The 18,259-nt window shown below is 42.5% G+C and overlaps 1 pseudogene; it reads right to left on the reverse strand.

The window, feature by feature from the left end:
• Nucleotides 1-3,495: 3,495 nt before the first annotated feature.
• LOC110124998 (procathepsin L pseudogene) lies at nt 3,496-4,672 on the reverse strand (annotated as a pseudogene).
• Between the last annotated feature and the right edge of the window lie 13,587 nt (nt 4,673-18,259).

Raw genomic sequence — 18,259 nt, forward strand, 5'->3', positions numbered from 1 at the left:
ACCAGCAAGGTGTGAAACCTCCAGTTGCTCTACCTCCTGGTTAACACTAGGGATTTCTAGTCTTTTTAATGTGTATTTATTTCTTTGGCTGTGCTGGGTCTTAGTTGTGGCACACAGGATCTTTGTTGCATAGTGTGGGATCCTTAGTTGCGGCATTCAAACTCTTAGTTGGGGCACACAAACTCTTAGTTGCTACAGCATGTGGGATCTAGTTCCCTGCCCATGGATTGAACTAGGGGCCCATGCCCTGGGAGCACTGGGCCACCAGTTCAGTTCAGTTCAGTTCAGTTGCTCAGTCCTGTCTGACTCTTTGTGACCCCATGAACCACAACATACCAGGCCTCCCTGTCCATCACCAACTCCTGGAGTCCACCCAAACCCATGTCCATTGAGTTGGTGATGCCATCCAACCATCTCATCCTCTGTCGTCCCCTTCTCCTCCTGCCCTCAGTCTTTCCCAGCATCAGGGTCTTTTCAAATGAGTCAGCTCTTCGCATCAGGAACGTCCCTATTTTGGTCTTTATAAAGCTAACAATTATACTCCAATAAAAAGAATAAAAGAAAAAAATAAAGATAGTGAGTGGGTAGTGATGCCCCATTGTGTGTGTCCTGGTTTTTATTTGGAAAATAATTTAAGATCTCAGAAAAGTTGAGAAATTAGTAGAGAGAGTTCCCATATAACCTCCACCTAGGTTCTCCTGGGCTTCCCTGGTGGCTCAGATGGTAAAGAATTCACCTGCAATGCAAGAGACATAGGTTCAATCCCTGGGTCAGGAAGATTCCCCGGAGAAGGAAATGGCAACCAACTCCAGTATTCTTGCCTGGAAAACTCCATGGACAGAGGAACCTGGCAGGCTACAGTCCACAGGGTCGCAAAGAGTTGGACATGACTGAGCAACCGAACACCACCACCAGGTTCTCCTAATGCTCGCAACTAACACAACCATACAAGATTCTGAAAAGCAGGCAGCTGATGAACATAGCACTGGTCACTACAAGACTTACTCAGGTGTGTGTGGCTTTCCCATAATGCCCTTTGCCCCGGACCCACATGGCCTTTGGTCGTCATGACCCTGTGTCCATTCCAGTCAGTCCTGGATATTCAGGGTTTGCCTGTTGCCCGTGACCTTGACACTTCTGAAGTTATTTTGTTGATTTCCCCTTAACTTGGACATGTCTAATGTTTTCTCCAGATTACAATGAGCTCATACATTTTGGCAAGAAGTGCTGTGTCCTTGGGCATCATAATGGGGATAACACAGCATCCATCTGTCTCTTGGCCAGCAACGTTCACCTTGATATCATGGTAAGGTGGATTTCTCTGCGGTAAAGTCACTATAATCAATAAATATCCAGTAGGAAGCTACTTAGAGACTCTGACAACATCCTCTTTCTCATCACACATCCTCATCACTGATTTCAGCATCTACCCATGGGCCTTGTCTACAGTTCTCACTGTTGTGGAGCCCCCTACCAAGATCACAGGTGTGAAGCCTTGTACCAAGGTCACAAGTGTGGAGCCCTGCACCAAGGTCATCTCCAGAACTGACTGAACCCCAGAGCAACCGTTGCCATGAGCCACTTGGATCTAAACCAGCCAGTTCTCAAGCCCCATATTAGGTAAAAAATACCCGCCCTAACTGTTAGGTAGTTAGAGTAGGAAGAAGCAATACAAAATGGCGGTGGCAAAAAGACAAAGAAGGGAAAAGCCCACGAAAATAGAACAAAGGAATGTCCCAGGACCAGAGTGAGGACCTCAGGTAAAACAAACCTCACTCCTGGCTAGCCCAATTTACATAGGGCAGACTCAGGGGGAGGAGACAAATGTGTAAAAGGAAGAAGCCTAGAAGGACTGGGGGCTTCTCTTCTCTTCACATCTTTCCAGTCAGCCTGCCCTCACGCCTCAAGGATATATTTTCCTTTGCTTTCTAAATAAAAAGCTGTAACATGGAGCTATAACACTGGTCTGTCTGAGGAAATTACATGGGGCTGTAACACAGGTCCATCCGTCACTTCAAATTTTTGCTGTGTTGAGACAGAACCGAGGAAATACACATTCCCCCAACGCTAACCAGTCACCTAATGCCAGCCTTCCAGCAGGAATGTTTTCTGTCTTGAGACTATAAAAATTGGCTACTAGCCCAGGGAAGGGCTTGGCTCTCCCTTGAGCCTGCCTGCAGTTTTAACAGTGGGCTCTCCCTGGTCTGTCAGGGGGTTGGCCTGCTGTGCTTGAAGTGCCCTCATCATCTCCACTCTTTGTTCTGAATAAACTCACTCCTTTCTGAAATACTCTATGTCTGGAAATTCTTTTCCACCTTGAGCTCAGACCAGGACAACTATGCTCTTTGTCTACTGGTGTTTTCTTTTTCTTTCATTCTTTCTGTATTTATTAGAGTTTTCCAGGTAGGGGCTTCCCTGGTGGCTCATATGGTAAAGAATCTGCCTGCAATGTGGGAGACCTGGGTTCGATCCCTGGGTTGGGAAGATCCCCTGGAGAAGGAAACGGCTACCCTCTCCAGTATTCTTGCCTGGAGAATTCCTCGGAGGAGGCTGACAGTCTATAGTCCATGGGGTGGCCAAAGAGTCGGACCTGACTGAGAAACTTTCACTTCACTTCACTTCCAGGTAAGGAAGAGCTGTGTCTTCTCCCCCACCAACTTATTTATTCCTTATAGCAATATGGAATCTTACACATTTAACTTGTTCTATGAGTTATAGTACTTATTTTATCATTATTTATTGTATTGCTCAGATTGACCTTTGCCCTTTGGGAGCTATTTCAATTGGCTCCTATGTCCTTTCGACAGACCTCCATTATTTGTTTTTAATTTAGGTGAAATTCACACAACATAAAATTAACTGTTTTCATGTGTATCATTCAGTGGCATTTCTCTCATTCACAATAATTTGCTACTGGTTACCACCAGTAACTAGTTCCCATACCACCAGTAACTAGTTCCCAAATGTCATCACGCCAAAAGGAGACCCCACAGCTGTTAGCATTTTCCAATCACTCTCCCTCTTGGTCCCTGGATTTATCTGTTCTAGATATTTCATTTCGTGTAAACAGGATCATCAGTGTATGATATTTAGTGTCTGGTTATTTCACTGAGACTGCTGTTAGAGGTTCCTCCTGTAACCTGTGTCAGGCTGCATCCCTCTGTGGCTGAGTAACACTCCTTGGATGGAGGCATTTTATCCTTCATCCTCTGATAGGTGTTTTGGTTGCTGCCACCTTTTGGTTTTTGTGAGTGTGTAGCTGTGAACATGTGCACAGTTGTGTGTTTGGGTACCCATTTTCAACTGAGTATTTACCTAGGAGTGGAACTGCTGGTCGTTCTATGTTTAAGTGTTTACAACATCAACTGCGCCATATTGCGTTCCCACCAGCAATGTACAAGGGTGCCAATTTTGTCGACTCCTCACCAATGCTTGTTATTATTTCTTTTTAAAAAGTATACTTATCCTAGTAGGTATGAAGTGTTGCCTAAATAATTTTTTTTGTATTGAATTAAAATTTATTGTAAAAGGCAGAGTTTTATATATCCTTTTAAAAAATGAAAATTCAAAAGTCTTAGAGTTAAGCAGTGAGGCTTCAACATTATAAAGCTATTTATAATAGTAATTAAAGTAGTGGTAACATTTTACCCTTATAAAAATGTCACAGCATTCAAATCACAACTTGGATCCTCAATGATTCAAGCGTATGATCTTATACAGTAAGGGTTTGGTCAGTTTTAAAGATAAAATTCCTCCAGATATGCTGTCCTCAAGTCCTCTACCATCACCATCCATTAGCTCACACAGTGGGATAGCTGGCTGCTGTGGCAATTCCACAATGGTTGTTCTGGTCTTTGGCCATTTTTACGTAGCCATTCCAGCCCCATTCTGGACCCCAGCTGTTCTTGACAATCCAAAATTTATTGTTATTTGAATCTGTTCCTTCAAAGCCATAGCCAACCACCAAAACACCATGATCCAGGTCTTTGCTGCTGCAGTCTGGATCATAATAAATACCTGATTTATAGAACTGGAAGGATGCATGGCCTGCATCAATAGCAACAGCGATGGGACCCACAGTTGCCACTGCCTTCATAAGGGCCTTCTCCTGCTGAGGGATGTCAACGAAGCCAGTGTCATTGGCAGCAGAACACTCAGGCTTATAGTTACAGCTATTTGTGTCCGTTGCAAGATATGGATAAGATTCCTCTGAGTCCAGGCCTCCGTTGTCCTTAATATACTGGAAGGCATTATCCATGAGGCCACCATTGCAACCCTGATTGCCTTGAGGCTGAGAGCAGTCCACCAGGTTCTGCTCACTCAGCGAAACAAGTTTGCCAGTTTTCCGGAACATCTGTCCTTCAAGAGCACCGGTGGCACTAAATGCCCAACAAGAACCACACTGACCCTGATTCTTCACAGGAGTTACATAGCCTTTCTTAGTCCAATCCACAGATTTGGGGACATCAATAAGGAGAGGTTCACGGAACACTTTCCCCTTCTTATGCTTCTGATTTTGAAAACCATTCATCACCTGCCTAAATTCTTCATTGGTCATGTCACCAAAGGCATTCATTGCCATGGTGAAGCCATGTTTCCCTTGGCTGTATTCCTGATTATGCAGGTCAATTATTTTCTTATTCCTTTCCCACACTGCTCTCCTCCATCCTTCTTCATTCTGCGGCTTCCAAAGCTGCGCAGGCGCACTCCACGGTCGCACGTATCTCTCCGAAGGTCGCCGAGGTCCGAGGTGCTCTGCCTAAATAATTTTATTTATTATTTATTAATTTATTATTTTTGGCTGCCTTGGGTGTTTCTTGTTGCATATGGGTTTTCTCTAGTAGCAGCGAATGACAAATACTCTCTAGTTGCAGAGTGCAGGCTTCTCCTTGAGGTGGCGTCTCTTGGTATGGAGCAGGGGCTCAGCAGTTATGGCACAGGGGCTTAGTTGCCCCTTGGCATGTGGGATCCCATTTCTGTGTCCATGGATTGAACCCATGTCCCCTGCATTTGCAGGCAGATTCTTAACCACTGGACCACCAGGGAAGTCTTTGCATTTCTGTAATTACTAATGATGTTGAAAATCTTTTCACATGCTTCTGCCCACCTGTATGTCTTCTTTGGGAAATTGTCTTTGTAGTCTAGTCCTCTATTCATTTTTCAGTTGGGTTGTTTGTCTTTCTGTTAGGTAAGAGTTCTGTATGTATTCTGAATATTAGACCCTTAGAAATGTGATTTGTAAATATTTCCTCCCATTCTGTGGGTCATCTCTTCACTTTTTGGATAACATCCTTTAATACACAAAAGCATTTAATTTTGATGAAATCCAATTTACCTTTTTTTTCTTTTATTGACCATTCTTTTGGTATCATATTTAAGAATGCACTGTCAAATTCAAGTCATAGGGACTTCCCTGATAGTCTAGTGGTTAAGAATCCATCTGCCACTGCAGGGGACACAGGTTTAGTCCCTGGTCAGGGAAGATACTGCATGCCACAGAGCAACTAAAACCATGAGCCACAACTACTGAATCTGCATGCTGCAACTACTGAAGCCCATGTGCCGAGAGCCCATGCTCTGCAACAAGAGTAAACACTGCAATGAAAAGCCTGTGGACTGCAGTGAAGAGTAGCTCCTGCTCAAAACTAGAGAAAGCCTGCCTGCAGCAACAAAGACCCAGCACAGTCAAAAATAAAATAAATAAATCCTCTAAAAAATTGCAAAGTCATATACACACACTGCTATATTTTAAATAGTTAACCAAAAAGACCAACTATATAGCACAGGGAACTCTCCTCAGTATTATGTAACAACCTAAATGGGAAAAGAACTTGAAAAAGAATAAGATACATATTTAGGTATAACTAAATCACTTTGCTGTACATATGAAACTAACAACATTGTTAATCAACTATACTCCAGTATAAAATAAAAAGTTCAGAAAATGATAGAAAATTCAAGATCATGAAAACTTATCCTGTATGTTCTTCTTAGAGTTTTATAGTGTTAGGTCTTACATTTAGGCCATTAGTCTATTCTAATTTTTGTAGGTGGTGGGAAGTTAAGGTCCAACTTCATTCTTTTGCATGTGGCTAGCCAGTTGTCTGGCTTCTCAGGTAGCTCATAAAGAATCTGCTTGCTAAGCAGGAGGTGTGCGTACAATCCCGGAGTAGGGAAGATACTCAGGAGAAGGAAATGGAAATCTGCCTGGGTCCTGCCCCGGCGGAGTCCAGGGTTTCCCTTTGGATGAGCGGCGTCAGTGAAGAAAAGAAAGGAGTCGAGTCTTGGTTGAGTGCAGGATCAAGACAACTTTATTCTTTTACATCAGTGCTTATATACCCTAAAACCAATAATCCTTTAAAGAGGTTTAAGGAGGGGGGAATGATAAGATTGTACCAGGTGCATAATCATGGGTTACATCAAACAGAACTTTCCAGAACAGTCAATACCTACACAGAACTTTTAAACAATTCAATGGCAGCAGCTAGTCAACTGTGAAAAGACATCTACAAACCTTATCTTGGGAAGCTCAGCCCTGGGCGGACTTAGCTCTGGTATGTAATCCTAAGGGTCAGAGGTCTCATGAATTCCCTCCTGATCACACCCTAAGGAATCTTTTCAATCTCGTAGTGGACTCTTTATCTACTTTTGTTTATGGGATAGATAGGCCTGTTGCTGGCAGACTTGGTTTTGTGCTGGAAGGGTTTTCGTGCAGTCATGAGCATTTTAGATTCTAAATTGGCAATCATAATTCCAACAGAGCCAGAAGAGGCAGGATATCCTGTGTAATATTTTCCTTACCGCTGGCCTGTTTATTGGGACCCATGTGCCCCCAGGGACTGTGTTGCTGCCATGCAAAGGTTTCAAGGAGGGATTTTAGGTAAGAGTCAGACTAGTTTTTAGGGAACATAGAAGAACGCCAAGCATCAGAAGACGAAAGGATGAGGGCCTGGGAGTCGATGGTGGGGCGGTCCGGAGAAATCCCCGGAGATCCGGACGCCTTTGCGTGCCAGCTCCTTGAACCCAGACCTTGTCACGGGTGGGGTTCCTCTCTGCCGGCTCCCGACAGAAATCCATTCCAGTATTCTTGCCTGGGAAATCCCATGGATAAAGGAACTTGGTGAGCTACAGTCCATGGTGAGCTACAGTCCATGGGGTGACAAAGAGTTGGACACAACTTATTGACTAAACAACAACAGCCAGGTGCCCAGCACCATTTGTAGAAGAGGAAGTTTTTTCTGCATTAAATGGTCCTGGAACCCTTGGTGAAAACCAATTTGCCATAGCTATATGTTATTTCCAGATACTTGGTCCTACCCCATTGAGCTCTGTTATCTGTCCTAGGCTGTTTTGATCATAGTAACTTTGTAAGTTTTGAGATAAGTATGTCTTCCAATTGAAAAAGACATATTGTTTTGGATATTCAGAGGCCCTTGCAGTTATATGTGAATTTTAGGATCAATTTTTCCATTTCTGCAAAAAAAAAAAAAAAAAAAAAGGATGAATCTTAATAGGGATATATAGACAGTTTTGGGGAGATACTGCTCCCTTACCAAAGCTTCCCAGGTGGCGCTAGTGGTAAAGAACCTGCCTGCCAATGCAGAAGATATAAGAGACTCAGGTTCAAATTCTGGGTTGGGAAGATCCCCTGGAGGAGGGCATGGCAACCCACTCCAGTATTCTTGCCTGAAGAGTCCCATGGACAGAGGAGCCTGGTGGGCTACAGTCCGTGGGGTAGCACAGAGTCAGACATGACTGAGCGACTAAGCATGAACACCCCTTTACCAATATTAAGTCCTTCAATCCACGAATGTAGAATGGATGTCTTTGCATTAATTTTGATCTTTTTTAACTTCTTTCAGCAATCATGTGTAGTTTCTGATGTTATTTACTTCCTTGGTTAAATTTGTTCATAGGTATTTTATTCTTTTGAATGTTGTTATAAATGGACCTTTTCAGGTTGCTCATCATGATTGTATAGAAATATAACCCATTTTGTGTGTTGATTTTGTGTTCTGAAATTTTGTTAAATATGCTTATTAGCTGTAGTAGTTATGGGAGAATTATTTATGACTTTTCTATGTATGAGATCAAGTCACCTGTGAACACTGATAGTTTTACTTCTGCCTTTCCAATTTGGTTGCCTTTTTTCCTTTCTTTCTTTTCTTTTTGCTTTTAATTGCTCTGGCGAGAATTTCCAATACAATATTGAACAGAAGTGGTGAGAGGGCAGTTTATCTGTTTGTATTCATATTTTAAGTTTTACTACAGAGAACAAGGAAAGGACATCTAAAAGGCCACAAGCCATTCAGAAAAGTTGGAAAGTTATTGGAAAAGAGACAGAAAAAGCAAAAATTTTCTGTTTTATCATGGGACAGAGAAAAATGTGTCATTGTGACTTTTATTAAATATTAAATCTGTTTAATTAATCCTATTTATTTATGTTCTCTTTTATATGTCTTACATTTATATTTATTAAGAATACAAAATATTATTTATGGCCAACAGATTTTTTATATAAAAAGTTAAATAATAGACAAGATAAATTAATATATCAAGAATAAAAAACATCATAAAATATTGTTATGTTTAACACATATTTTTGTTTAATTAGTTAGTCCTACTATTAATTACTACTAATGCCATGTTAATTAGTTATTGTTTAAAAATAGCATTTATGGGAATTGCCTGGTGGTCTAGTGTTTAGGACGCCCCACTAAGATCCCATAAGTCTTACACTGTGGCCTAAATAAATAAAAGTGCATTCATGTAACTGAGAAGTAAATAATATGGCCAATATTAGTTTAAAATAATATTATTTATATTAGTTTAAAATAGTTTAAAATAATATGGACAATATATAGTTTAAAAAACTCTTGTTTCTCATATTTTTATGTTAAGGTAAAACAGGTATTATACTGTATTATGTAATTATTTATTATGTATTTGGTACATATGTTGTTTTGTTTTCTTTTTTGGATTTTAGTTCCCTGACCAGGGTTTGAACCTACACGCTTGGTAGTAAATGTAAGTAGTCTTAACCACTGGACCACCAGGGAATTCCCTATATGCTGTTTTAGGTATTGCACATAGTAGGAAACGACACAGGGCTGGGTCCCTGGTTGGACAGCGAGAGGCTGGTCCTGGAGGTGGGAGCAAGCCTCAGGCACCACCTGGAGCAGACGTCTTGGGAGGTGTGCTTCCCTCTGGCCCAAGTGTGGACATGCAGGAGCCCTGAGAGAGGATCCAGGAGAGAGGATGGGAGGGGTCACCAGGGAACCCCACAAAGCTTGGGACAGACAGCAGTGCCCGCATGCGGGGACTGTGTCCCTCCTGCCCCAGGGTGCCTGCCCCTCCCAGGCAGGCAAGGTTCACTTCCCACTTCCACCCCTCTTTTGCTTCTAGAAGGAAACCTCCCAGGCTTCACATGGGGGAGAAAGGGAACTGTCTCAAGAAACAGAAAAGACGGTCAGCTCCAGGGGGTGGAGAATTCTTCACCCCTCTGGGCTCCTGGAGGTGTCCCAGGTGGTGAGCCCAGCCCACCAGTATCTGAGAACAGACTCCCCAACCTCCTTTGCCTTTGAGTAACTCCACCTGGAGCTGATCCATGTCCTTACTTTCCCAGCAGGTGGGCCAAGAAGTTCTGGCCAGGGGGATGTTGGCCATGGAGACCGCCCTCCTCCTTCTCCATCCTCAGCTCACAGGTGGGACATGAAGCTGGACAGGATCCCCTGACAAGAAAGAGAGTCAGATGGGGTCCCAAGTCCTGGGGACCCCTCACCCAGCCCTAGACCACCACTACTGAAGAGGGGCAATGTCTGCAGCCTTTTAAAGCCACTTCAATTAGATAGGTTCCCGAAACTGTCAGTCTAGCTGCATCCACCAAGGAAAATTCCTGAGACAGCAGGGTGAGAGGAGACCAGAGAAGACACAGGACAGGAGACTGGGAGGAAGTGTCAGTGCAGAATGCAAAAGAAAGGCCTTTAGAAATCTGTAATTGCACTAAAATGGGAGGGGGGGAGGGGGAGCTGTACTTGTGAAGGAACATTATCCATGAGAAAGTCAGAAAAAAACCAACCTGAACTCAGAGAGGTAAACAACCCAGCCATTCTCCACCTCTCTGAGGACACTGACCCCCATCCTACAGTTTAACTCAATTTTTTAAAACCAAATGAATTAAGAGCTTTATTGACATCACAGTATACTCAGGAATAATTTTAATTTACATTACAGCTGAAAGAGAATGACATGTTTATGATCTTGTCATGCACAGCTTTCTTTGAAAAGAAAGTAATACAAAGAAATCCTATTGAGTAACTTGGAGCAGCATTTGGGGAAAAAGTACTTCTATTTACAAATTTCAAAAATTATGATTTCACCTACACAGTCACTATGTTCCTCTACAATGAGACAAGCCCTTAAAGCTCATGTGACTTTGTTAACATCATGGCATTGTCATCACATAATTTCTTGGTGTTTTCCATGAAGAGGGTTGATCATCCTGAACAGGACTGATCCCACTAAGGTATCCATGCAGCTCATCAGTTTTGCTACCATCTGGACTCCTTTTGGACTGGACCATTCATCTGCCTGTCCCTCCAGCAACTGTCCTGCTCTGTCCTGACATCCTGTGTCACAGGATGGCCTGTGATTTCCTTTCAAGGCTGCTTCCCTTAGCCCTCTTCCTCCTTCTAATCCTTACACTAGACAGTTTGCTTTCACTCTACAAATAATAAATGTTGGAGAGGGTATGGGGAAAAGGAAACCCTTCTACACTGTTGCTGGAAATATAAGTTGTTGCAGCCACTGTGAAAAACAGTGTAGAGGCTCCTCAGGAAACTAAAAAGAGATTGCCATATGACCCAGGAATCCCACTCCTGGACATCTATCCAGAAAAACTCTAATCCAAAAAGGTACATGCATTATTCACAATAGCCAAGACATGAACACAATCCAAATGTCCACGAACCGATGAATGGATAAAGAAGATGTATATATACACAATGAAATACTTCTCAGACATAAAAAAGTATGAAATAATGTTGTTTGCAGCAACATGAATATTCTTAGAGATTATTGTACTGTTAATTATGTCAGACAAAGAATGACAGATACCATGATATCACTCATGTGTAGAATCTAAAATATGGCACAAATGAACTTATCTACAAAACAAAAACAAACCCACAGACATACAGAACAGAGTTGTGGTTGCCAAGGGGAGGGGCTGAAGGACGGATGAAGTGGGAGTTTGGGGTTAGTGGCTGCAAACTAGTGTATATATATATATATATACTAGATATATATATATTTATATATATATATATATATATATATATATCTAGTATACTAGAATGGATAAAAAACAAGGTCCTACTGTATAACACAGGGAACTATATTCAATATCCTATGACAAACCATAGTGAAAAAGAATATTTAAAAATGCATGTATATGTATAACTGAATTACTTTGCTGTACAGCAAAAATCAACACAACGTTGTAAATCAAGTATACTTCAATTTAAAAAAAAGTGGGACTTCCTTGGTAGCACACTGGCTAAGGATCTGCCTGCCAGTGCAGGGTACAGAGATTAGAAGAAAAAAAGAATACAAGACTGTTACTGCCTTGATTCTTATCACATTCCCTGACCAAGAGCACGTCTATAAGACCTCTCCCTATTCTCCAGGGAAGGGGCACAGTTCTTGAGGCACTAGCCTCCTGTGTTACCCCTTTGCCTGGCAAAGAAATAAAGCCATTCTTTCCTTCTCCATAACTATGTATTTCTGTTCAGCATCCATGCACAGCCAGCCAAGATTTTGGTAGCATTTCCCATCCACAGACTATATATTGCAGTTGTCTACAACCCCCTCCTCAGGTTTAATGTATTTGCTAGGGCTGCTTATAGAACACAGGAAAGCAGTTTACTTCATAGATCAACAGTTTATTATATAATAACAAGATGTAACTCAGGGATGGCCAGATGGCACAGGTATGTAAGGCCAGGTGTATGAGACAGGCATGGAACTTCCATGTTCTCTCTGGGCACAACATTCCCTGAATTTCTGCATGTTCACCAATCCAGAAGTGCTCCCAACCCTATCCTTTGGGTTTTTTATAGGCATAACTAGTTAATTAGCCATTGGTGATTGAGTTCAATATTCAGCGCCCCTGCCACCCTCCCCAGAGGTCAGAGGGTGAGTCTGAGAGTCCCAACCATCTAATCACTCAGATGGTTCTCCTGGCAACCAGCCCCCATCCCTAGGAGTTTTCCAAAGACCACATTGTTAAAATAAACTCAGGTGTGATTGAAAGAGGTATGTTATGAATATCAAAATGCACCTTTATGACTCTTCTGACTTAGAAAATTTAAGGGCTTTAGGAACATTGTGTCAGAAGCTAGGGACAAAGACAAAATGACTATTTCTTATTATAAATAATACTATCAAAGAGCTTAACTAACAAAAAGAAGGGATGAAAGGTAAATTTAAGAATACCTACTGGAGGGCTTCCTTGGTGGTCCAGTGGTTAAGAATCTACCTGCCAGTGCAGGGGACATGGGTTTGATCCCTAGTCTGGGAAGATCCCAAATGCTACTTGGGGCTTTCCTGGTAGCTCATTGGTAAAGAATCTGCCTGCAAAGTGTGAGAGAGACCCGGTTCAATCCCTGGGATGGGAAGATCCCCATCTGGGAGAAGGAAATGGCAACCCACTCCAGTATTCTTGCCTGGGGAATTCCAGGGACAGAGGAGCCTGTGGGCTATAGTCCATGGGGTCACAAAGAGTCGGACATGACTGAATGACTAACACTCACTGGGAATATCCCAAATGCCACAGAGCAACAAAGCCTGTGTGCCACAACTACTGAGCCCACATGCCAAGGGCCCATGCTCCACAACAACAGAAACTACCACAATGAGAAGGAAAGTAGAGTGGCCATGGCTTGCAACAACTAGAGAAAGTCTGAAAAGCAATGAAGACCCAGTGCATCCAAAAGTATTAATAAATAAAAAAAACTTTAAAAAAAGACTATCTACCAGAAATAGAGGTAAACACTATGTGAGAACAGAAAATTAAAATTAGAGGTCCAGTCAGAATGTAAAAGGAATTTCATCAAGACAGAACATAGACTATGGAAGGGGCTTGTTCTTCACAAAGTTCCAAAACTAAAGGACATGACATGTAGAATGGAGAGAACCACTGTGTGCACAGTACCATGAGTAAGGCCCACATCTACTGTGTTATTTGAGAACACCAAGAATAAAGATGTGATGAGAGAGTTGGACTATAAAGAAAGCTGAGTGCTGAAGAATTGATGCTTTTGAACTGTAGTGTTGGAGAAGACTCTTCAGAGTCCCTTGGACTGCAAAGATATCCAACCAGTCCATCCTAAAGGAAATCAGTCCTGAATATTCATTGGAAGGATTGATGCTGAAGCTTAAACTCCAATACTTAGGCCACCTGATGCAAAGAACTGACTCATTGGAAAAGACCGTGATGCTGGGAAAGATTGAAGGCAGGAGGAGAAAGGGATGACAGAGGATGACATGGTTGGATGGGATCACTGACTCAATGGACATGAATTTGAGCAAGCTCTGGGAGTTGGTGATGGACAGGGAAGCCTGGTGTGCTGCAGCCCATGGGGTCACAAAGAGTCGGACACTACTGAGCTACTGAACTGAAGGATAACGAGAAAATCCTAAAATCTTTCAGAGAGAACAAATATCACACACAAGTGGTGAGGAATCATAATGACTTTGACCTTTTACACAGCAGCCCTGGAAGCCAACAGTTAAAAACTATGACTTCAGAAAGGTTGAAGGAAAAGTATTTCCAATTTAGAATTCTATACCCTACCAAACTATCCATAGGAGATAAGTATAATAAACACATTTCAGACAAGCACCCTTCTCAGGAAGCTACTGACTTCAGCAAAATAAGAGAGTAAACCACAAAGGGGTTCCAGGGAAAGGGAACCAGAGAGGAGAAAGGCCAAGAGTCAGAGGGATGACAACAGAGGAAGGGTCAAGAGGGCAGTGCTGTGTAGTGGGTTGAGAATGCCATCAGTCTGGAGTGAAAAGGGGCTTCCAGAAATTAAATGGTTCTGATGTGTTTGAGCCTTTGGAAAATGTTATTGATAAGCAGGTGACAAAGAAAACTAGCCACATAAAATTCCAGGCATAAGAGAAATACTAGGTCACTATGAAAGGAAAGATTTCCCTGGTGGCTCAATGGTAAAGAATCTGCCCGCCAATGCAGGAGACACATGAATTCGAATCCTGAGTCAGGAAGATCCCAGGGAGGAGGAAATGGCAATGCACCCCAATATTCTTGCCTGGAAAATACCATGGACAGAGGAGCCGGTAGGCTACAGTTCATGTGGTCCCAAAGAGTCCGAGACAACTTAGCGAGCAAAACAAATGACGAGAAAGAAGAGGAGGAGGTGTGGTTTTTATGCCCTCATTGTGAACAGTTGTGAAAATGTGGGGGTGGGGAGAGGTGGGCAGAGGTGTTTGGAGAGCATGCTTCTCCTTGACCTTCTTGGGAAGTCCATAGAAATGTCTAAATTTGTTTTATGTTTTTTTATTTTTTATAAAGTAGTCACAAATATTTATTTGGCTGCACTGGGTCTTAGTTGTGGGCAAGTGGGATCCATTTTCCTGAGCAGGTATCAAACCCGGGCCTCTGCATTTGGAGCATGGAGTCTTAGCCACTGGACGATCAGGTTCAGTTCAGTTCAGTCATGTCTGACTCTTTGCCACCCCGTGGCCTGCAGCATGCCAGGCTTTCCTGTCCATCACCAGCTCCCAGAGCTTGCTCAAAGTCATGTCCATCGAGTTGGTGATGCCATACAACCATCTCATCCTCTGTTGTCCCTTTCTCCTGCTGCCTTCAATCTTTCTCAGCATCAGGGTCTTTTCCAATGAGTCAGTTCTTTGCATCAGGTGGCCAAAGTACTGGAGCTTCAGCTTCAGCATCAGTCCTTCCAATGAACATTCAGGACTGATTTCCTTTAGGATGGACTGGTTGGATCTCCTTGCAGTCCAAGGGACTCTGAAGAGTCTTCTCCAACACTACAGTTCAAATGCATAAATTCTTCAATGCTCAGCTTTATTTATGATCCAGCTCTCACATCCATACATGACTACTGGAAAAACTATAGCTTTGACTAGATGGACCTTTGTCAGCAAAGTAATGTCTCTGCTTTTTAATATGCTGTCTAGGTTTGCCATGGCTTTTCTTCCAAGGAGCAAGCGTCTTTTAATTTCATGGCTACAGTCAACATCTGCAGTGATCCTGGAGCCCAAAAAAGTAAAGTCTGTCACAGTTTCCACTGTTTCCTCATCTATTTGCCATGAAGTGATGGGACCAGATGCCATAATCTTTGTTTTTTGAATGTTGAGTTTTAAGCCAGCTTTCTCACTCTCCTCTTTCACTTTCACAAGAGGCTCTTCAGTTCCTCTTCACTTTCTGCCATAAGGGTAGTGTCATCTGCATATTTGAGGTTATTGATATTTCTCCAGGCAATCTTGTTTCCAGCTTATGCTTCATTCAGCCCAGCATTTCACATTATGTACTCCACATGTTAAGTTAAATATGCAGGGTGACAATATATAGCCTTGACGTACTCCTTTCCCAATTTGGAACCAGTCTGTTGTTACATGTACAGTTCTCATGGTTGCTTCTTGACCTGCATACAGATTTCTCACGAAGCAGGTAAGGTGGTCTGGTATTCCCATCTCTTTAAGATTTTTCCACAAAAAAGATCTTCATGATACAGATAACCATAATGGTGTGATCACTTAGAGACAGACATCCTGAAGTCTGAAGTCAAGTGGACTTTGACTTCAAAGGCTTTGGCATAGTCAATAAAGCAGTAGTAGATATTTTTCTGGAACTCTCTTGCTTTTTCGATAATCCAACAGACATTGGCTATTTGATCTCTGCTTCCTCTGCCTTTTCTAAATCCAGCTTGAACATCTGGAAGTTCTCAGCTCATGTACTGTTGAAGCCTTGATTGAAGTATTTTGAGCATTACTTTCCTAGCATGTGAGATGAGTGCAATTGTGCAGTAGTTTGAACATTTTTTGGCATTGCCTTTCTTTGGGATTGGAATGAAAACTGACCTTTTCCAGTCCTGTGGCCAAGGTTGAGTTTTCCAAATTTGCCGGCATATTGAGTGCAGCACTTTGACAGCATTATCTTTCAGGACCTGAAATAGCTCCACTGGAATTCCATCACTTCCACTAGCTTTGTGTGTAGTGATGCTTCCTAAGGCCCACTTGACTTTGCATTCCAGGATGTCTGGCTCTAAGTGAGTGATCACACCATCGTGGTTATCTGGGTCATGATCTTTTTTGTATGGTTCTGTGTATTCTTGCCACTTTTTCTTAATATCTTCTGCTTCTGATAGGTCCATACTGTTTCTGTCCTTTATTGTGCCCGTCTTTACATGAAATGTTCCTTCTAGTCTTTCCCATTCTGTTTTCGTCTCTTTCTTTGCATTGATCACTGAGGAAGGCTTTCTTATCTCACCTGGCTATTCTTTGGAACTCTGCATTCAAATGGGTACATCTTTCCTTTTCTCCTTTGCCTTTTGCTTATCTTCTTTTCTCAGCTATTTGTAAAGCCTCCTCAGACAACCATTTTGCTTTTTTGCATTTCTTTTTCTTGGGGATGGTCTTGATCCCTGCCTCCTGTAGAATTTCACAAACCTCCATCCATAGTTCTTCAGGCACTCTATCAGATCTAATCCCTTGAATCTATTTGTCACCTCTACTGTATAATCAACCATAAGGGATTTGATTTAGGTCATACCTGAATGGCCTAGTGGTTTTCTCCACTTTCTTCAATTTAAGTCTGAATTTGCCAATAAGGAGTTCATGATCTGAGTTACAGTCAGCTTCTGGGCTTGTTTTTGCTGACTGTATAGAGCCTCTAGATCTTTGGCTACAAAGAATATAGTCAATCTGATTTCGGTATTGACATCTGGTGATGTCCATTTGTAGAGTTCTCTCTCTTATGTTGTAGGAAGAGGGTGTTTTCTACGACAAGTGTGTTCTCTTGGCAAAACTGTTAGCCTTTTCCCTGCTTCATTTTGTCTCCAAAGGCAATCTTGCCTGTTACTCCAGGTATCTCTAGATTTTCCAGTTTTGCAATCCAGTCCTGTATGATGAAAATTACATCTTTTTTTGGTGTTAGCTCTACAAGGTCTTGTAGATCATCATAGAAGAATTGTTCAACTTCAGCTTCTTCAGCATTAGCTGTCGGGGCATAGACTTGGATTACTGTGATATTGAATGGTTTGCTTGGAAACGAACAGAGATCATACTGTCATTTCTGAGATTGTACCCAAGTACTGAATTTCAGACTCTTTTGTTGACTATGAGGGCTACTCCATTTCTTCTAAGGGATTCTTGCCCACAGTAGTAGTTACAACAGTCATCTGAATTAAACTTGCCCATTCTAGTCCATTTTAGGTCACTGATTCCTAAAATGTTGATGTACATTCTTGCCATCTCCTATTTGATCACTTCCAATTTACCTTGATTCATGGGTTAACATTCCAGGTTCCTATGCAATATTGTTCTTTACAGCATCAGGCTTTAGTTCCACCACCAGTCACATCCACAACTGGGCACTGTTTTCGCTTTGGACTATCAGGGAAGTCCCCAAAATGTCTAAATTTAATACATCAAAACCTAGTCTTCTCTGGCTGAGAAACGTAGAGGTTTCTGTCAGAAGAAAAGCTATTACAAGGGTTGGAAGTATTTGCCTCTGGGGGAGACTGGCATGTGACAGATGTTTTTCACTGTCTTCATTTCTGCGAGAATTAAAACCATACACACACACACACACACACACACACACACACCATGCACTGGCGTAACTTTGATTTTAAAATATATCAAGTTTAAAAAGTTGTGAATACGCCTCATCGCTACACCCAGAAGGCTCAGCAAACCGTCTCCACAGCAACCCAACGCGGCTCTGAAACCAGCTGCGCCACGTAGGGCCAGGCGAGGGTGACGCACTTCCGCATCTGGCCCCGCCCCTCCGCCGCAGGGGCGTGGTGGTCTGGTCTTCTCTTTCCCGGCCTACGCGTGCGCAGTCTTCCAAAGCCGGGCGCCTGGGGTGCCAATGTCCCCACGCCGCCCTGGCCGAAGCCCCACGCGTTGAGAGGCACGAGAATTGCCGTAGTTTGCAGCCTGCATTCGTCTCACGACGTGTGCACACGTTGTCAGACGCGAGAGCGGACCC

The sequence above is a fragment of the Odocoileus virginianus genome, chromosome 11 (genome assembly GCF_023699985.2).
Source record: "Odocoileus virginianus isolate 20LAN1187 ecotype Illinois chromosome 11, Ovbor_1.2, whole genome shotgun sequence".
Classification (NCBI taxonomy): Eukaryota; Metazoa; Chordata; class Mammalia; order Artiodactyla; family Cervidae; genus Odocoileus; species Odocoileus virginianus.